At 41.8% G+C, this 16,272-nt stretch overlaps 1 protein-coding gene across 7 annotated transcripts in view; it reads right to left on the reverse strand.

The window, feature by feature from the left end:
• tbpl1 (TBP-like 1) overlaps nucleotides 1–15,650 on the reverse strand; it is a 50,095-nt gene extending 34,445 nt beyond the window's left edge. For 2 of the 7 annotated variants that reach the window (XM_073056350.1, XM_073056346.1), the window contains exon 1: nucleotides 15,291–15,650. The gene's annotated coding sequence lies outside the window, so the exon portion shown is untranslated. Of the gene's footprint in view, nucleotides 1–15,190 lie in introns of all 7 variants that reach the window. The other 5 variants (XM_073056349.1, XM_073056345.1, XM_073056351.1 and 2 more) reach the window with 3 other exon arrangements.
• Between the last annotated feature and the right edge of the window lie 622 nt (nucleotides 15,651–16,272).

A 16,272-nucleotide genomic window follows, 5' to 3' on the forward strand; every position in this document is an offset into this window, starting at 1 on the left:
GGTAGGCTGCAGTATATATATTTTTTTACCAGTCGTTAGGAGATATTGGAATGTTGTTCAGTAAAAAAGTATACGCAACGTATATTTAAAAGTAGCCGCGTTACAGGCACGGTTCGAAAAAAAGCATTTGCAATATGTATTTGTTTATGTTACCATATGGATTTAATTAAAAGTTAAAAAATCCTCACGTGTAATATCTTTCTGTGTAAATATCTCATATTACAACGTGGGACACCTGCGGCCGAAAATCCGGTGCGGCCTGTACAAGTAAAAAATTGATTTTCTTTCTAAAATTAGAGCCAGCGGCTTTTAATCAGGTGCGCTCTGTAGTCCGGAATCTACGGTAAGTATCATAGCTGGGATACTCTTCAATAAACAAAGAAAATCCCCACTATTTTCTCAATTTAGTTTTTAAGCAGCTACTCCAATAAACCGATGGCCCAATTAACTGGAATCTGTTTAAAAAAAACGTTACATTTCATGCTCAAAATAAGTGTCACGGTTTATATGAGAAACAGCAATCAGAAACATTGTCGATGTTTCGGGCTGAGACTCTTCATCCTGATGAAGGGTCTCCGCCCGAAACGTCGACAGTGCTATTTCCTATAGATGTTGCCTGGCCTGCTGCGTTCCACCAGTATTTTGTGTGTGTTGCATGCCTTCCTCTATACAAGTTTAGACTTTCATAACAAATAAGTAAAACGAATTAATAAGGCATCCTTGAGGCACTGATTTGCCAGGTCTGTGCCTAATCCTTACTCAAATAATCTAAATTTAATTCCACTGTTCTGTATTAGTCTCATCAAGACTTAATTCCAACAACTTGAAACTTGAGTGTAGATGACCTAACATTTGCAAGAGTGAATTCAAATCTCTTAATCCATTGATAAAGCTAAAGTTCACATTTTCTGTGGAAATACCACCTACAGATGGACATACTGTAAATTCCAGAGATTTTTGAGATCTTCAGGCCAAGGGAGCAGCTTACCTCAAAGTCAACATAACAGAGGGCAATATCGTTTAAAACGTTGCACAGTGCTAAATTAGGGAAATGTACATAGGGAAAAATACTGAAGCACTATATTTTGGAATTATTCATGCACAAATTACAATGTACAAGTTATCAGAAAAAGAATGATTAGATTAACAATAACCATTGTTGAGCACATCACTAAAATGCATGCAACACGCACAAAATGATGGATTCCCAGCATCTGCAGATTTTCTCATCATTAATAAAATGCATATCCATTTCATAATAACGCATGAAACTTTGAATGAAACTAACTTATAGTAATGTCAACTTTAGCTGTTTCTATTGATTGAGCAGAATAGGCTGAAGAGAGCTTTGGGTTTATAATAAAATAAACGTGCATATCAATACTAAACTTGCAACCAATATTGAAAAAATAATGCTTACAAATGCAGTTCCTCATTAGGTCAGTACCCATCATTTAATATACCAAACTATGAAGCTTAGAATGTTTCAACATTTCACCTTGAAAAATTATTTTATAATTACTCCATCCTATCACTCAACTCATTCCTAAAGAATAACTAATTCTGACTTGACATAAATCTATAGAGGATATTATGTCTAATTTGAATGCCTATCCAATTCTGTTGTGGAAGCAAATCATTAATTTGGATTTAGATTCACATTTCAGTATTAGCTAATAGTCTCTTATAAACAGACTTCATGTGCCTTTTGGAACACCACATAAATAATATTCAAAGATAAGATCCTGTATGCTGTATTTGTTTTACAAATCCACACTAGATCTTAGATCACCAAAAGTATGCCAATGAATTATGAATGCTAATAACTTAAACTAATCTAAGTTAAGGTAGCTAATCTGTCTGAGTATCCTCACACTTACCATTGTGTGAATTACATGACATCCCAAACTTAAAAAACAAATTTGCAAATTTCCCACCTATACTTGAAACTCCAATATGGAACCGATCTATCTTAAGTACTTATCATCTTTTAGTGTGATTATTTTGTTCAATGCCAATATTTTGTTCTGTTTAACAAAGCTTACCAATTCTTTCCAAATTGTTTTGCTTGAAATTTATATTCAATTTGTGAATGAAATATCTCTTACAAAAAGTCTTGATATGAAAAGGGATTAAAATTGGAAAGTATGTCACTAAGAGGTTTGTGAAATTGAGGTGGGACATACAAACCAATTTAATGAATTCCACCAAGCATGGAGTGGTACCTCAAGATACCCCAGATGCTTCCCTGGAGCAACCACCGTAGAGCCTCGTTGGTGGCTATCCACAACTGCTGGACTGGAGGCCTCCGCAACCGTGACACAGTTCACGGACTTGTTTCAGCTAGCAGCCCGGCCCTCCAGGATTAAGTGTCAGCTTCGGGGCCCAACCCGATCGACAGCCCGGGCCCCCGACAGTTGGAAGTGGCACTCAGCCCGACCTGGAGCACCGGACAACGTGACCCGCCGATCGATCCCCAGCGGGATGCGTCCACCAACCTCAAAGAGCTGCCAACAACACACTGCATTGATGGAAATCTGGAAAGATACACAAATTACCGAGGAAGCGTAGGATAAGAGCTGAGCTGCTGGTCAGATTGAAGCGGAGGGGCTTTAGGATCCCTCTGCCCACCATCTTCTTTGTACTTCAGGGAGCGCAAAGTGCAGAAACAAATATCACTGTGATGATTGTACGCTCTAGTACCAATTGTTTGGTGACAATAAAGTATTTGTATTTGGTAGGAGCAACTTAAGGGGCATAAAAAAAGAGGCGGCTCTAAGATGAAAAACAACGCCCTGAAGAACTACCAGGGAAAGACCAAAAGTGAGCATGGGGAGTAACCTTGCCTAAGAGACAAACAAATGGATGGCCTCGTTTTATTATGGATGAAGTTCAACAGTACCAGTATCTGAGACAGCTAATATAGAGGGAAGAAACCAGTCAAGTTTATGCTCTATAATAATCTTGTAGTAAGCAAGAGTTATAAGATTGCAGTGTTATTTGTGCTTTATCAAAGTATGTATTGTATATGCCACCATATACTAACTTGAGATTCATTTTTCTTGTAGGCATTCATAGTAGACAAAGAAACAATGAAAACCTACAAAGACTGACAAACCAAATATGCAAAAGGCAACCTGTGAAAATATTTTAAAATGTAAATAAACAACACTGAGAATATGAGATGTAGAGTCCTTGAAAGTGAGTCTATAGGTTGTGGATTAGTTCAGTGTTGAAGTGATCCACACTGGCTCAGGAGTCTGATGGTTGAAGAGTAATAATTGTTCCCAAACCTGGTGGCGTGGGACGCAAAGCTCTTGTGTCTCCTTCCCAATGGTAGCAGAGGAAGAGAGCGTAGTCTGGATGGTGCTTGATAAAGAATGCTGCTTTCTTGTAGATGTGCTCAATGGTGGGGAGGGTTGGACTGGACTGAGCTGGGCAAATAACCTACATGCCACTAGAATAGACCAAATCAATTAGAAACATCAGCATGAGAAAATAATTCAGGCACAATCAGAATAAACTAGTGAATGGGAGGAAAAAAGTTTAAAGGACAGAGTCAGATGTGGATGAACGATGCCAATACGTTGGAGATGGAATTTGACTAATCAAGGCCTAAACACCAGAGTGCAGGTGAAATGATAACAGGTCTGGCGACAGAATCAGATTTATTGTCATTAACATATGTCATGAAATCTGTTATTTTGCATCAACAGGACAATGCAAACATAAAATTATTATATATTACAAATAAATGGTGCAAAAAAGAGGAAGAACGAACAAAGTTTTCTTGGGTTCATCCGCCATTCAGAAATTTGATGGTGGAGAGGAAAAGCTGTTCCCAGAAAGTCAAGTGTGTAGCGATGTGCTACACACAGCGCTGAAATAACGACACGCAGTCGGTAAGTCGTTTCGAGACTAGTTTATTCAAACTTAGTGGCGCTGGCATTTAAACCCCAGCGCCCACCCTCTCCGGGCGGAAATGACATCAGAGGTGCATTACCAAAGTCTCCCCCCGTGCGCTGGCTATTTGTGAGCCGGTTCGCCTGCGCAGAAAGTGGGTCGCCACAAGTGCATGTTTTCAGGCTCCTGTACCTCTTCTCTGGTGGTAGTAAGAGAGCATGCCCAGAATGGTGAGGGTCCTTAATGATGGATGCCACTTTCCTGAGGCATCCACCTTTGAAAGATGTCCTCAAAGGTGGGGATGCTTGTGCCTGTGATGGAGCTAGCCAAGTTGACAACCCTCTGCAACCTTTCAATCCAGTCCATTGGAGCCTACATACCAGGTAGCTTGTGGTGTGGTTCAAGCCTAGGATGGTAGAAAACACCGTTTTTGGAAATGCACTACCTGGTAACTTGGAGAAATGGCTACAATGAAGATGAGCTTGAATTAATGCAACAGGTTTGCTATGCAGCCAAAATCTACATGGAGTGAATACAGAATATAAAGATGCAGCAAGACAAAAGGAGGAAATATATAGAAATTTGAGCATAGCCAGGTCCCACAGGGAAATCATTTTGCGACAGATAGAATTACAAATGTCTGCTGGAAAGCTTCCAACATTTGAAAAGATCTATGAAATAAGCCCAAAGAGGTCTTCAGCTAACGCATTTCAAATATTGCTCTTCCCTTAGTCCTAAAATAAAAAGCCAATAAGGATCATGTAATCACAATCTCTTCGACTTAGAGCAGATTGTACTATTGTGCTATGGCCTATATTTGCAAACCAAGAGCACATCTGCTGAAATTGCATGTGTCAAATGCACAGGTATGCAAAATGGCTTGCAGAGAGAAGTACAGGAAGTACTTAATGAAAAAACACACTCCAGTATTGAAAAGTGTGAAAAGGACAAGCAATGAAAAAACCTCTGGATTCAAAAGCATGAAAGAAAACCTTTTATTTATTGCTGCCAACAAAGGTAAATAAATTACACTATTTTGGCAGAACACAAGAAAATATGCTAAATTGACAGTAGTGTGAAATAAGCTGATAATTTTAATGTAAGAAAATAAGAATCAGAAAAATATGAAGTTACATAAGTAGCAGGTCAAACACTCCTTAGTCTGCTCACCACAATTCTTAAGTATTTAAAATTACAAAATTACAAAAGATAGCAAGTTATAGATTCTCTGTACTCAAAATCATGATGTTCTTCTGTTAATTTCTATCTTCTGTTGCAAATTCAACCTGCAGTTCTGTAAATGTCAACCATTCTATGTAAAGCATCCTTACAAAAATTATTCATGAGTAAATTAATTTAAGGTGCCTTCCAGCCAAGTCAGTTAAATATGAAATCCTATAGAATTTATCCTTCCTTGTTTTTCAAATCTTACTGCACATTTGAGGCAAGATAGTTCAATGCTCCATTGTTTACAACAACCTAAACCTGAAAATATGAAATGCATACCATGAAGCAAGACACATTCATGATTCAGAACTCTTTGTTTTATTTAGGAACTGAGAGCATTATGCTTTAGTTTACAAATCCATGATAATCTATGATTTACATCTGTATTCGTTACAAGTGTAATGCAATAGTGAATAGTATAAGTTACCAGTTTTCCTCTCAGCACTTAAATTAATAGCATCACATTTGCAGCAATCTGTCTGGTATATGCATCTCCACCATGAGTTTAAAATTCAGCCTGCAAGCCATGCCAGGTTTAAGACAATTTTTAATTATTCTTGAATCATTGATATTTTTAATAATTGAGGAACAAACAATTTTATGGATAACCTAGCTATTAATACTAAGGGAAATTAGTATTTTGTTGAAGATTCCAGACTTAAATTATTAGACAAGACATGGAATTCTTTACAAATGAAAGGTGAACCATTAATAGATGCCTTCGGAGTAATACCAGTTTATTCTAGATTTTTGTATTTGCACAGCATGTCTTTTGCACACTGTCTTTTGCTTGTGTGTAGCTTTTCACTCATTGTATTTCTTTGATCTACTGTGAATGCCTTCAAGAAAATTAATCTCAGGGTAGTACAGTGGATTCTGCTTAATTTGGCCATCAGTTGATTGACAGCTGCATATTTTAGACAACTCTGAAAGAACAAAAACTAATAGAAAAATTAGCCACGATTCCATTCTTTTTTTGGGACACTATGTCGCTTAATTGGGACAGGAGACTGCTGCTGAACATTTTATAACTAGTGCTAATCACATGCATTTGTGCGGCCAGTAGACTCAACATGGTGCTTCAAGCGAACAATTCAAATAGCGCCGATTGTCGTCACTGATAGTTGGTGAGAAATAAACAGTAAGACAATTCAGAACTTTTTTTGCTTACTACAGTTTCAAGCATTCAGCTTGTAAATATGAGGAACAGCTGGGAGTGAAAATGAAACTATCTCATTACTTCAACAAGTTAGAAACTACGAAGAAATTGAAGGTATTAACAATCAACTTGAATGTTACAATGAAAAAGAAGATTTGGAGGATGCAACTATATGAAGGCAGATGATTATCTGCATTAAGTACACACACAGATTTTGTTCATTTGCAGTTAGTAAGGCCATAAGTCTTACTATAGGAGTATACGTAGGAGTAGAATTGGTCATTTGGGCCATTGAGTCTGCTATGACATTTCATCATGGTCGATATAATTTTCCTCTCAGCCCCAAACTCCTGCTTTCTCCCCATTATCCCTTCAGTCAAGAATCTATCAACTTCTGCCTTAAATATACATACAGACATGGCCTCCACAGCTGCTACAGCAAAGAATTCCACCACTCTCTGGCTAAAGAAATTCCTTCTCACCTCCATTCTAAAAGGACACCCCTCTATTTTGAGGCTGCGTCCTCTGGTCTCAGACTCTCCCACTGTAGAAACATCCTCTCCACATCCACTATATCAAGGCCTTTCACCATTTGATAGGTTTCAATGAGGTCACCCCTCACTCTTCTGAATTCTAGTGAGTGCAGGCTCAGAGACATCAAACACTCTTCATATGACAGGCCATTCAATCCTGCAATCCTCCTTTAAACCCTCACCAGTTTCAGTACATCCTTTCTAAGATAAAGGTCCCAAAACTGTTCACAATAGTCCAAGTGAGGCCTCAGCAGTGCTTTATAGAATCTCAACATTACATTCTTGCTTTCATATTCTAGTCCTCTTGAAATGAATGCTAACATCGCATTTGCCTTCCTCAGCACAGACTCAACCTGCAAGTTAACCTTTTGGGAATCCTGCACAAGAACTCTCCAAGTCCCATTGCACCTCAGTTTTTTGTATTTTCTCTCCATTTAGAAAATTGTCAACTTTTATTTCTTCAATCAACAAAGCGCATGACAATACACCTCCCAACACTGTATGCCATCTGCCATTTCTTTGCCTATCCTCCGAACCTGTCTAGGACCTTCTCTACTTCCCAAAAACTACCTGTCCCTCAACCTACAAATAATAAACATAGAAAACCTACAGCACAATATAGACCCTTCGGCCCACAATGCTGTGCCAAACATGTACTTAATTTAGAATTTACCTAGGGTTACCCATAGCCCTCTATTTTCCTAAGCTCCATGTACCTATCCAGGAATCTCTTAAAAGACCCTATCGTATCCGCCTCCACCACGGCCACCCGCAGCCCATTCCACGCACTCACCACCCTCTGCGTAAAAAACTTACCTCTGACATCCCCTCTGTACGTAAACCAAGCACGTTAAAACTGTGCCCTCTCATGTTAGCCATTTCAACTCTGGGAAAAAGCCTCTGACTATCCACACAATTAATTCCTCTCATCATCTTATACACCTCTATCAGGTCACCTCTCATTCTCCATCACCCCAAGGAGAAAAGGCCAAGTTCACTCAACCTATTTTCATAAGGCATGCTCCCCAATCCAGGCACTTTTTCTAGTTTCCACACCCTTCCTGTAGTGAGGTGACCAGAACTGAGCACAATACTCAAAGTGGGGTCTGACCAGGGTCTATAAAGCTGTAACATTACCTCTCAGCTCTTAAACTCAATCCCATGGTAGATGAAGCCCAATACACTGTATGCCTTCTTAACCACAGTCAACCTGCGCAGCAGCTTTGAGTGTCCTATGGACTCGGACCCCAAGATCCCCCTGATCCTCCATACTGCCAAGAGTCTTACCATGCAAATATCCCCTGAACATTTGCCACATTTCTGCCGTACATTTCCCTGAGAACATCTGTTCCCAATTTATATTCTGCCATCATATTTGACCTACCAAAATGAACTACTATCTGTGTTGAACTCCAACTGCCACATCTCCGCCCAGTTTTGCATGCAATCAATGTCCCGCTGTCACCTCTGACAGCCCTCCACACTATCCACAACACCCCCAACCAGTCATCAGCAAATTTACTAACCCATCTCTCCCACTTCCTCATCCAGGTCATTTATAAAAATCACAAAGAGAAGGGTCCCAGAACAGATCCCTGAAGCATACCACTAGTCACCGACCTCAATGCAGAGTATGACCTGTCTACAACCACTCTTTGCCTTCTGTAGGCAAGCCAATTCTGGATCCACAAAACAAAGTCCCCTTAGATCCCATGCCTCCTTTTCTCAATAAGCCTTGGATGAGGTACCTTATCAAATACCTTGCTGAAATCCATATACATTACACCTGCAGCTCTACCTTCATCAATGTGTTTAGTCACATCCTCAAAAAACTCAATCAGGCTCGTAAGGCACGACCTGCCTTAGATAAAGCCATGCTGACTATTCCTAATCTTATCATGCCTCTCCAAATGTTCATAAATCCTGCCTCTCAGGATCTTCTCCATCAACCTACCAAAGACTGAAGTAAGACTCACTGGTCTATAATTTCCTGGGCTATCTCTACTTCTTTTCTTGAATAAGTGAACAACATCCGCAACCCTCCAATCCTCCGGAACCTCTCCCGTCTTCATTGATGATACAAAGATCATTGCCAGAGGATCAGCAATCTCCCTCCTCACCTTCCACAGTAGCCTGGGGTACATCTCATCCGGTCCCAGTGACTTATCAAACTTGATGCTTTCCAAAAGCTCTAGCACATCATCTTCCTTAATGTCTATATGCTCAAACTTTTCAATCTGCTGTAAGTCATCCCTACAATCTGCAAGGTCCTTTTCCATAATGAATACTTTGCTTCAGTATTCACTAAGTATCTCTCCAATATTTCCTCTAGTTCCATACACACTTTTCCACTGTCACAGTTGACTGATCCTATTCTACCATTTCTTATCCTCTTGCTTTTCACATACTTGTAGAATTCCTTGGGGTTTTCTTAAATCCTGTCTGCTAGCTTTATAATTTTCTAGATCTCTATCACTACCTAGTTTTTTTGAACCTTTCGTAAGCTTTTCTTCTTGACTAGGTTTTCAACAGCCTTTGTACACCACGGTTCCTGTACCCTACCATCCTGTCTCATTGGAATGTACCTATGCAGAACTCCATGCAAATATCCCCTGAACATTTGCCACATTTCTGCCGTACATTTCCCTGAGAACATCTGTTCCCAGTTTATGCTTCCAAGCTCCTGCTTGGTAGCTTCATATTTCCCCTTCTTCCAATTAAGTGCTTTCCTAACTTGTCTGTCTCTATCCCTCTCCAATGCTATGGTAAAGGAGATAGAATTATGATCACTACCTCCAAAATGCTCTCCCACTGAGACACCTGACCAGGTTCATTTCCCAACACCAGATTAAGTACAGCCTCTCCTCTTGTAGGCTTACCTACATGTTGTGTCAGGAAACCTTCCTGAACACACCTAATAAACTCCACCCCATGCCAATCAATACTGGGGAGATTAAAATCTCCCATCACAACAACCCTGTTAGTATTACACCCTTCCAGAATCTGTCTCCCTATCTGCTCCCTATTGCTATTGGGTGGTCTATAAAAAACACCCAGTAGAGTTATTGACCTCTTCCTTTTTCTAACTTCCAACCGCAGAGATTCAGCAGACAATCCCTCCATGACTTCCTCCTTTTTTGCAGCTGTGACACTATCTCAGATCAGCAGTGCCACGCACCCACCTGTTTTGCCTCCATCCTTGTCCTTTCTTAAACATCTAAAGCCTGGCACTCTAAGTAACCATTCCAGCTCTTGAGCCATCCAAGTCTCTGTAATGGTCACAACATCATTGTTCCAAGGACTGATCCACGCTCAAAGCTCATCAGTTTTGTTCATGATGCTTCTTGCATTAAAATAGATACATCTCAAACCATCAGTCTGAGCACATCCCTTCTCTATCACCTGCCTATCCTCCCTCTCACACTGCCTACAAGCTTTCTCTATTTGTGAGCCAACTGCCCCTACCTCTGTCTCTTCAGTTTGGTTCCCTCCCCCCAGCAATTCTAGTTTAAACTCTCCCCAATAGCCTTGGCAAACCTCCCTGCCAAGATATTGGTGCCCCTCGGATTCAAGTACAACCCATTCTTTTTGCACAGGTCACACTTGCCCCAAAAGAGGTCCCAATGATCCAGAAATCTGAATTCCTGCCCCCTGCTCCAATCCCTCAGCCACACATTTATCTTCACCTCACTCTGTTTCTATACAAGGGCAATAATCCCGAGATTACTACCTTTGAGGTCCTGCTTCTCAACTTCCTTCCTAACTCCCTGTAGTCTGTTTTCAGGATCTCCTCCCTTTTCCTACTTTTATTGTTGGCACCAATATGTACCACAACGCCTTGTTGTTCACCTTCCACTTCAGGATACCGTGGACGCAATCAGGAACATCCTGGACCCCGGCATCTGGGAGGCAAACTACCATCCGTGTTTCTTTCCTGCGTCCACAGAATCGCCTTTCTGACCCCCTAACTATAGAGTCTCCTATCACTGCTGCCATCCTCTTCCTTTCCCTACCCTTCTGAGCCACAGGACCAGACTCTGTGCCAGAGGCACAGCCACTGTTGCTTCCCCCAGGTAGGTCACCCAACCCAACAGTACTCAAACAGGAGTACTTATTGTTAAGGGGGACAGCCACAGGGGTACTCTCTAGTATCTGACTCTTGCCCTTCCCTCTCCTGACTGTTACCCACTTATCTGTCTCCTGAGGCCCTGGTGACTACTTGCCTATAGCTCCTCTCTATCACTTCCCCACTTTCCCTGACCAGGCTAAGGTCACTGAGCTGCATCTCTAGTTTCCTAACACGGTCCCTAAGGAGCTGCAGCTTGATGCACGGCGCAGAATTGGTCGTCTATGATGCTGGGAGTCTCCCGGACATCCCACATCTGCCACGCAGTACAAAACACCGGCCTCACAGATATACTTCTTGTTTCTATTCTACACAAGTAATTTGCCTCATCTCAACTTGTTATCGCCGAAGCCCTGTTGAGCCAAAGCCCTGATACTTTGTCTACTACCTCTATTCTGTCGCCCGTTCTATAAAACTGTCTTCTTTTAAATCCTTCCCGCCGGTCTAACTCATTGACGTCTGCTAATCTGCAAAGCCATCAATTTCATCATCCAAATCATTGACATATAATGTAAAAAGTATCTGTCCCAACACAAACCCCTGTGGAACACCAGCCAACCAGTAAAGCCTCCCATTATTCCCACTCTTTGTGTCCTGTCAATCAGCCACTGCTTTATCCATGCTAGAATCTCCCCTGTAATGCCATCTGGTTCAGGTGACTTATCTAACTTCAGACCTCTCAGTTTGCTAAGAACCTTTTCTAGTCACACACTGACAGCTGGAAACTCCACCATATTGCTAATGTCTTCCACAGTGAAGAATGATACAAAATAATTTAGTTTGCCCGCCATTTTCTTGTCCCCTATTACTACCTCTCCAACAGTCCGACATCCACTCTTGCCTTTCTTTTACTTTAAGTGTTTGAAGAAAATTTTGGTACCCTCTTTAATACCTTTGGCTAGCTTACTTTCATATTCCATCTTTACTTTCTTAATGTTTTTTTTTAAAATTGTCTTCTGTTGGTATTTAAAAGCTTCCCAATCTTCTAACTTCCTACTAATTTTTGCTCTATTTTGGCTTTTATGTTGACTTTGATTTCTCATTAGCCATGGTTATGTCATCTTTCCTTTAGAATATTCTTCCTCTTTGGGATGTATATATCCTGTGCTTCTTGAACTGCTCCCAGAAATTGCAGCCATTCTTGCTCTGCCATCACCCCTGCCAATGTACTTTTCCAATCAATTCGGGCCTCTTCTCTCATGCCTCCGCAATTCCCTTTACTGCACTGTAATACTGATACATCTGACTTTATAGCTTCTCCTTATCAAATTTGAGTTAACTCAATCATATAATAATGCTCACTTGCCCCCAAGGGTTCTTTTTCCTTAAGCTCTCTAATCAATTCTGATTCATTGCACAACATGCAATCCTGATTAGCTGATCCCCTAGTGGGTTTAACCATTAGTTGTCTAAAAAGCCATCTCATAGACACTCTAGAAACTCCCCAGTATCAACTTGATTTTCCCAATCTACCCGCATATTGAAATCTCCATGACAATTATAACATTGCCCTTATAATGTTCATTTTCTATTATCGGTTTGGGGATCTGTGTATAACACTGAGCAGGGTCTTTATTCCATTCCAGTGCCTTAACTCTATCCACAATGATTCGATACCTTCTGACCCTATATCACCTCTTTCCAATGATTTGGTTTCAATTTTTACTAAGAGCAAAGCTGCTCCCTCTGCCTTCCTGCCTGTCCTTTTGATACAATGTATCCTTGGATGTTAAGCTCCCAGCTATGATTCAGTGATGCATACATCATACATGCCAATCTGCAACTGTACTACAAGCTCGTCTGTGTCATTCCCTTTATTGCACATATTCAAATATAACATCTTTAGTCCTGTATTCATGCTTTTCGATTTTGTCCGCCTTTTACATTGCAACTCATCCTGTTGACTGTAATTTCACCCCATCAACAGCCTCTTCTCTCTAAATATTGACTTGGTTTGTAAACCAGCTACCTCATCTTCAACACTATCATCCGCTTTTGGTACAATAGTTCTTGCTTTGAAATACAAGCAGCTCACACCATGATCAACCTTTCGATTTTTAACTCTGATCTGCCTCCACCATCTCTCCACTAACTGTTCTGCTACTCTGGTTGCTATTTCCCTGAAACTCTACATTAAACCCACTGTGCAACATTAACAAACATTCCAGCTACAACATTAGTCCCTCTCCAGCTCAGGTGAAACCGTCCCTTCTGTACAGTTCCCGCCTTCCCTGGAAGAGAGCCCTATGATCCAAAAATCTTATGTCCTCCCTCCTACACCCACTCGTTAGCCATGTATTAAATTGTATAATCTTCCTAGTCCTGGCCTCACCAGCACATGGCACACATAGCAATCCAGAGATCACAACCCTGGAGGTCTTGCCCTTTAACTTAGCACTGAACTCCCTTTGCAGAACCTTGTCACTTATCCTACCTATATCACTGTTATCTACATGGAACACAACTTATGGCTGTTCACCCTCCCACTTAAGAATGCTGAGAACTCGATCTGAGATATGCCAGACCCCAGCATCTGGGAGGCAACATACTATCTATGCTCTTGTTCTTGCTCACAGAGCCTCCTGTCTGTTCCCCTAACTAGCAAATCCCCAATTCACACAGCTCACCTATTCTCCTCCCTTCCTTTCCGAGTCACAGAGCCATAATCAGTGCCAGAGACCCGACCACTGTGACCTTCCTCTACTAGGTCAATTCTGCCCCAACCCCCAACAGTATCCAGAGTGATATACCTGTTGCTGAGGGGGATGGCCACAGAGGTATGCTGCACTAGCTCCTTAACCCCTTTCCACTTCCTGTCACTCAGTTTCCTGTATCCTACACCTTGGGTGTAACTACCTCTCTGTATATCCTATCTTGACCCCTTCAGCCTCCCAAATGACCCAGAGTTTATCCAGTTCCAGCTCCAACTGCTTAACATAGAATGAGATGGGTGGATCATTTTCCCCAAAACAAAAGCAAAGAAAGATAATTGATCTGAAATACTTAAAGTTGTTTTTCTCTCTACAAAGATGCACTGTCGTTTCAAACATTGTTCTTAATTTCAGATTTCCAGCATCAAAAGTTTCATTTGGCTTCTCATACACTTAAAAGTTAAATTTGACCATTGTTGCAATCTTTATATGTCTGCCACATGTCAATTTATACTATCTTGGTAGCTGACCACTATTGTATATGAACAGGAATAGAAGACATGCATGTATGTATGCACGCACGCATAGAGCAACATCTTTGAAATGGCTGTTGAAGGCCCATTACAAAACAATTAACATGCCACATGTTCAAAATTCAGTAACAATCACCCATACTTGCACAGCAACAAAACCAAAGCAGTCATGTCATATTCTATTATATATCAGGCGTATTTCTAAACAACTATTCCTCTGTGGTAGACAAGTAAACAATGCAGATACAACATGAAACTCAACACCAAACCATTCAACAAGGTATTTCATAAATACCTTTCCAAACTGACCAGATGAAACAAAAATGTCATTGCAACAACCTAACAACTCAAACTATCTTGAACTTTGCCCAGTTACGAGATGATTTGAGTTACCTGATCAATTGCCTTTCGCTCCGAAGTATACATCAAACCGCTCTCAATCATCGCAAAATAAAGGGCTTTCCGACCATACAACTTAGTTTTCCCTTGTTACTGAATAATTCACAAAATTATAAACTGATCAATTTAACTTGCTTGAATTACATGCAGCCTAAGTAAGAATTGTCCTCGGTGTACTTTTTGCCATTTAGTTATCACCAAATTGACATTTCGCACCATTGATCTTGTTGCATCACAGAATAATTTGAAAACAAACCAGTTTAGTGTCACAACTCCACGAAGCAATTTTGCCCTCAACTTAACACCGTAGAGGTGAAGCAACTTGGGCTGAATTACAATACAACCAATTACAGGCTTCCTCGGTTACCTGATTCATTAAGTAGAAACGCACCTAAACTATCAATTCATTCCACACCCCGCCACTAAATGTTCAATAGGAAAATATTTGCTCCTCGAAAGAAGCACCTCATGTATTTACCCCAGGATCGCATGCTAAACAATTAGCGACGGGAAGCACGGACCACAACAAAGAGGCCTAGTCAGTGCAGATACAACGTGCACCGTGCGGCGCGAGTGAAGGCAGGGTCCAACGGCCCATGGTAAAGAACCAACAGATTAGTGAGCAAGTTCGAAGAAACATCGCAGCCCCCGGTAATTACCCGAGTGGGGAGGCGGGAGCCCTGCCAGAGTCCTCGCCGATGGAGAAGGGACATAGAGGAGAGAAGAAAGAGATCAGGTTCACCAGGCCCCCGTACCTACTCCACCTGGAGGTCTCGGTGCCAGTCTTCTCCTTCAGCCCGTGCGAGGTCTGCACGACCGCAACTCTCGACCCGAGGCCCGGATCGCAGGCGGCCAGCTTCTGACACAAAGTACCGGAGGAACTAAGGAAGGCCTTTCCCAGCTCTCGGCCTGAACCAGCCGGGCTCGGGAGGCAGGATGATGGAGTACTGGGCGGACCAGTGAGTAGCGTCGCTCAGCCTGACCTCTCTCCCGCTGCTGCTAGCCTACAGTCGAGAGACGATCGCTCGACCGTTTAACGGTCCGAAAGAGCCAGCGTTCCGACTTCCAGCACGCAGCCGGACCCCGGAACCGCGACGCCTACTCGCTGGACCGACAGCGCGGCTCGCCAGTCGGAGCAAGGCTGCTGAGACACGGAGCCAATGAGAGTGCTTGGGTGGGCGGGATTTCCGCCTCAGGGACCGGAGGGGGGGTTGGTGTTCGATCCAGTGGGCGCGATCTACCGGCGGAGGTAGCGATGTTTGTCCTCGCATCGTGTTCTTTGGCTGTTACAGCAAAAGAGGTCATTAGCTGAGGAAGGGAAAGAACTCAATGTATATTCACAACCTGCTCGAACTTCAGCGAGTGAGAACCTCTTCCCCCTTTCTGCTCCATGGGTGAATGAGCACTTGGAGAGGCAGTGAGCTCGTCGAGTGATGTGATGGGAGCACAGCAGAAGTAACACTTCACCTTGTTTATCACCCAAAGGAGAGACCCTACCCCTTCGGTGTAAGGCAGACCGTGGGCCCCATACTAGTTTTATTGGTCACGTCGTTTAAACCCACAAAATTTAAGTGGAAGTAACTCAGAAGTGCTAAGTAATTTTGGTGGTTTTATTTCGCAATTCTGGCAAGTAACTGCATGAAAATTAAACTAATTATTGATCATAAAGAATTTTCAGTTCGGTACACATTTATGTTCCGGACAAGCATTCTCTCTAGATCATATCATGTTGTCCCTCGCT

This window comes from Hemitrygon akajei, chromosome 9 (assembly GCF_048418815.1).
Source record: "Hemitrygon akajei chromosome 9, sHemAka1.3, whole genome shotgun sequence".
NCBI lineage: Eukaryota > Metazoa > Chordata > Chondrichthyes > Myliobatiformes > Dasyatidae > Hemitrygon > Hemitrygon akajei.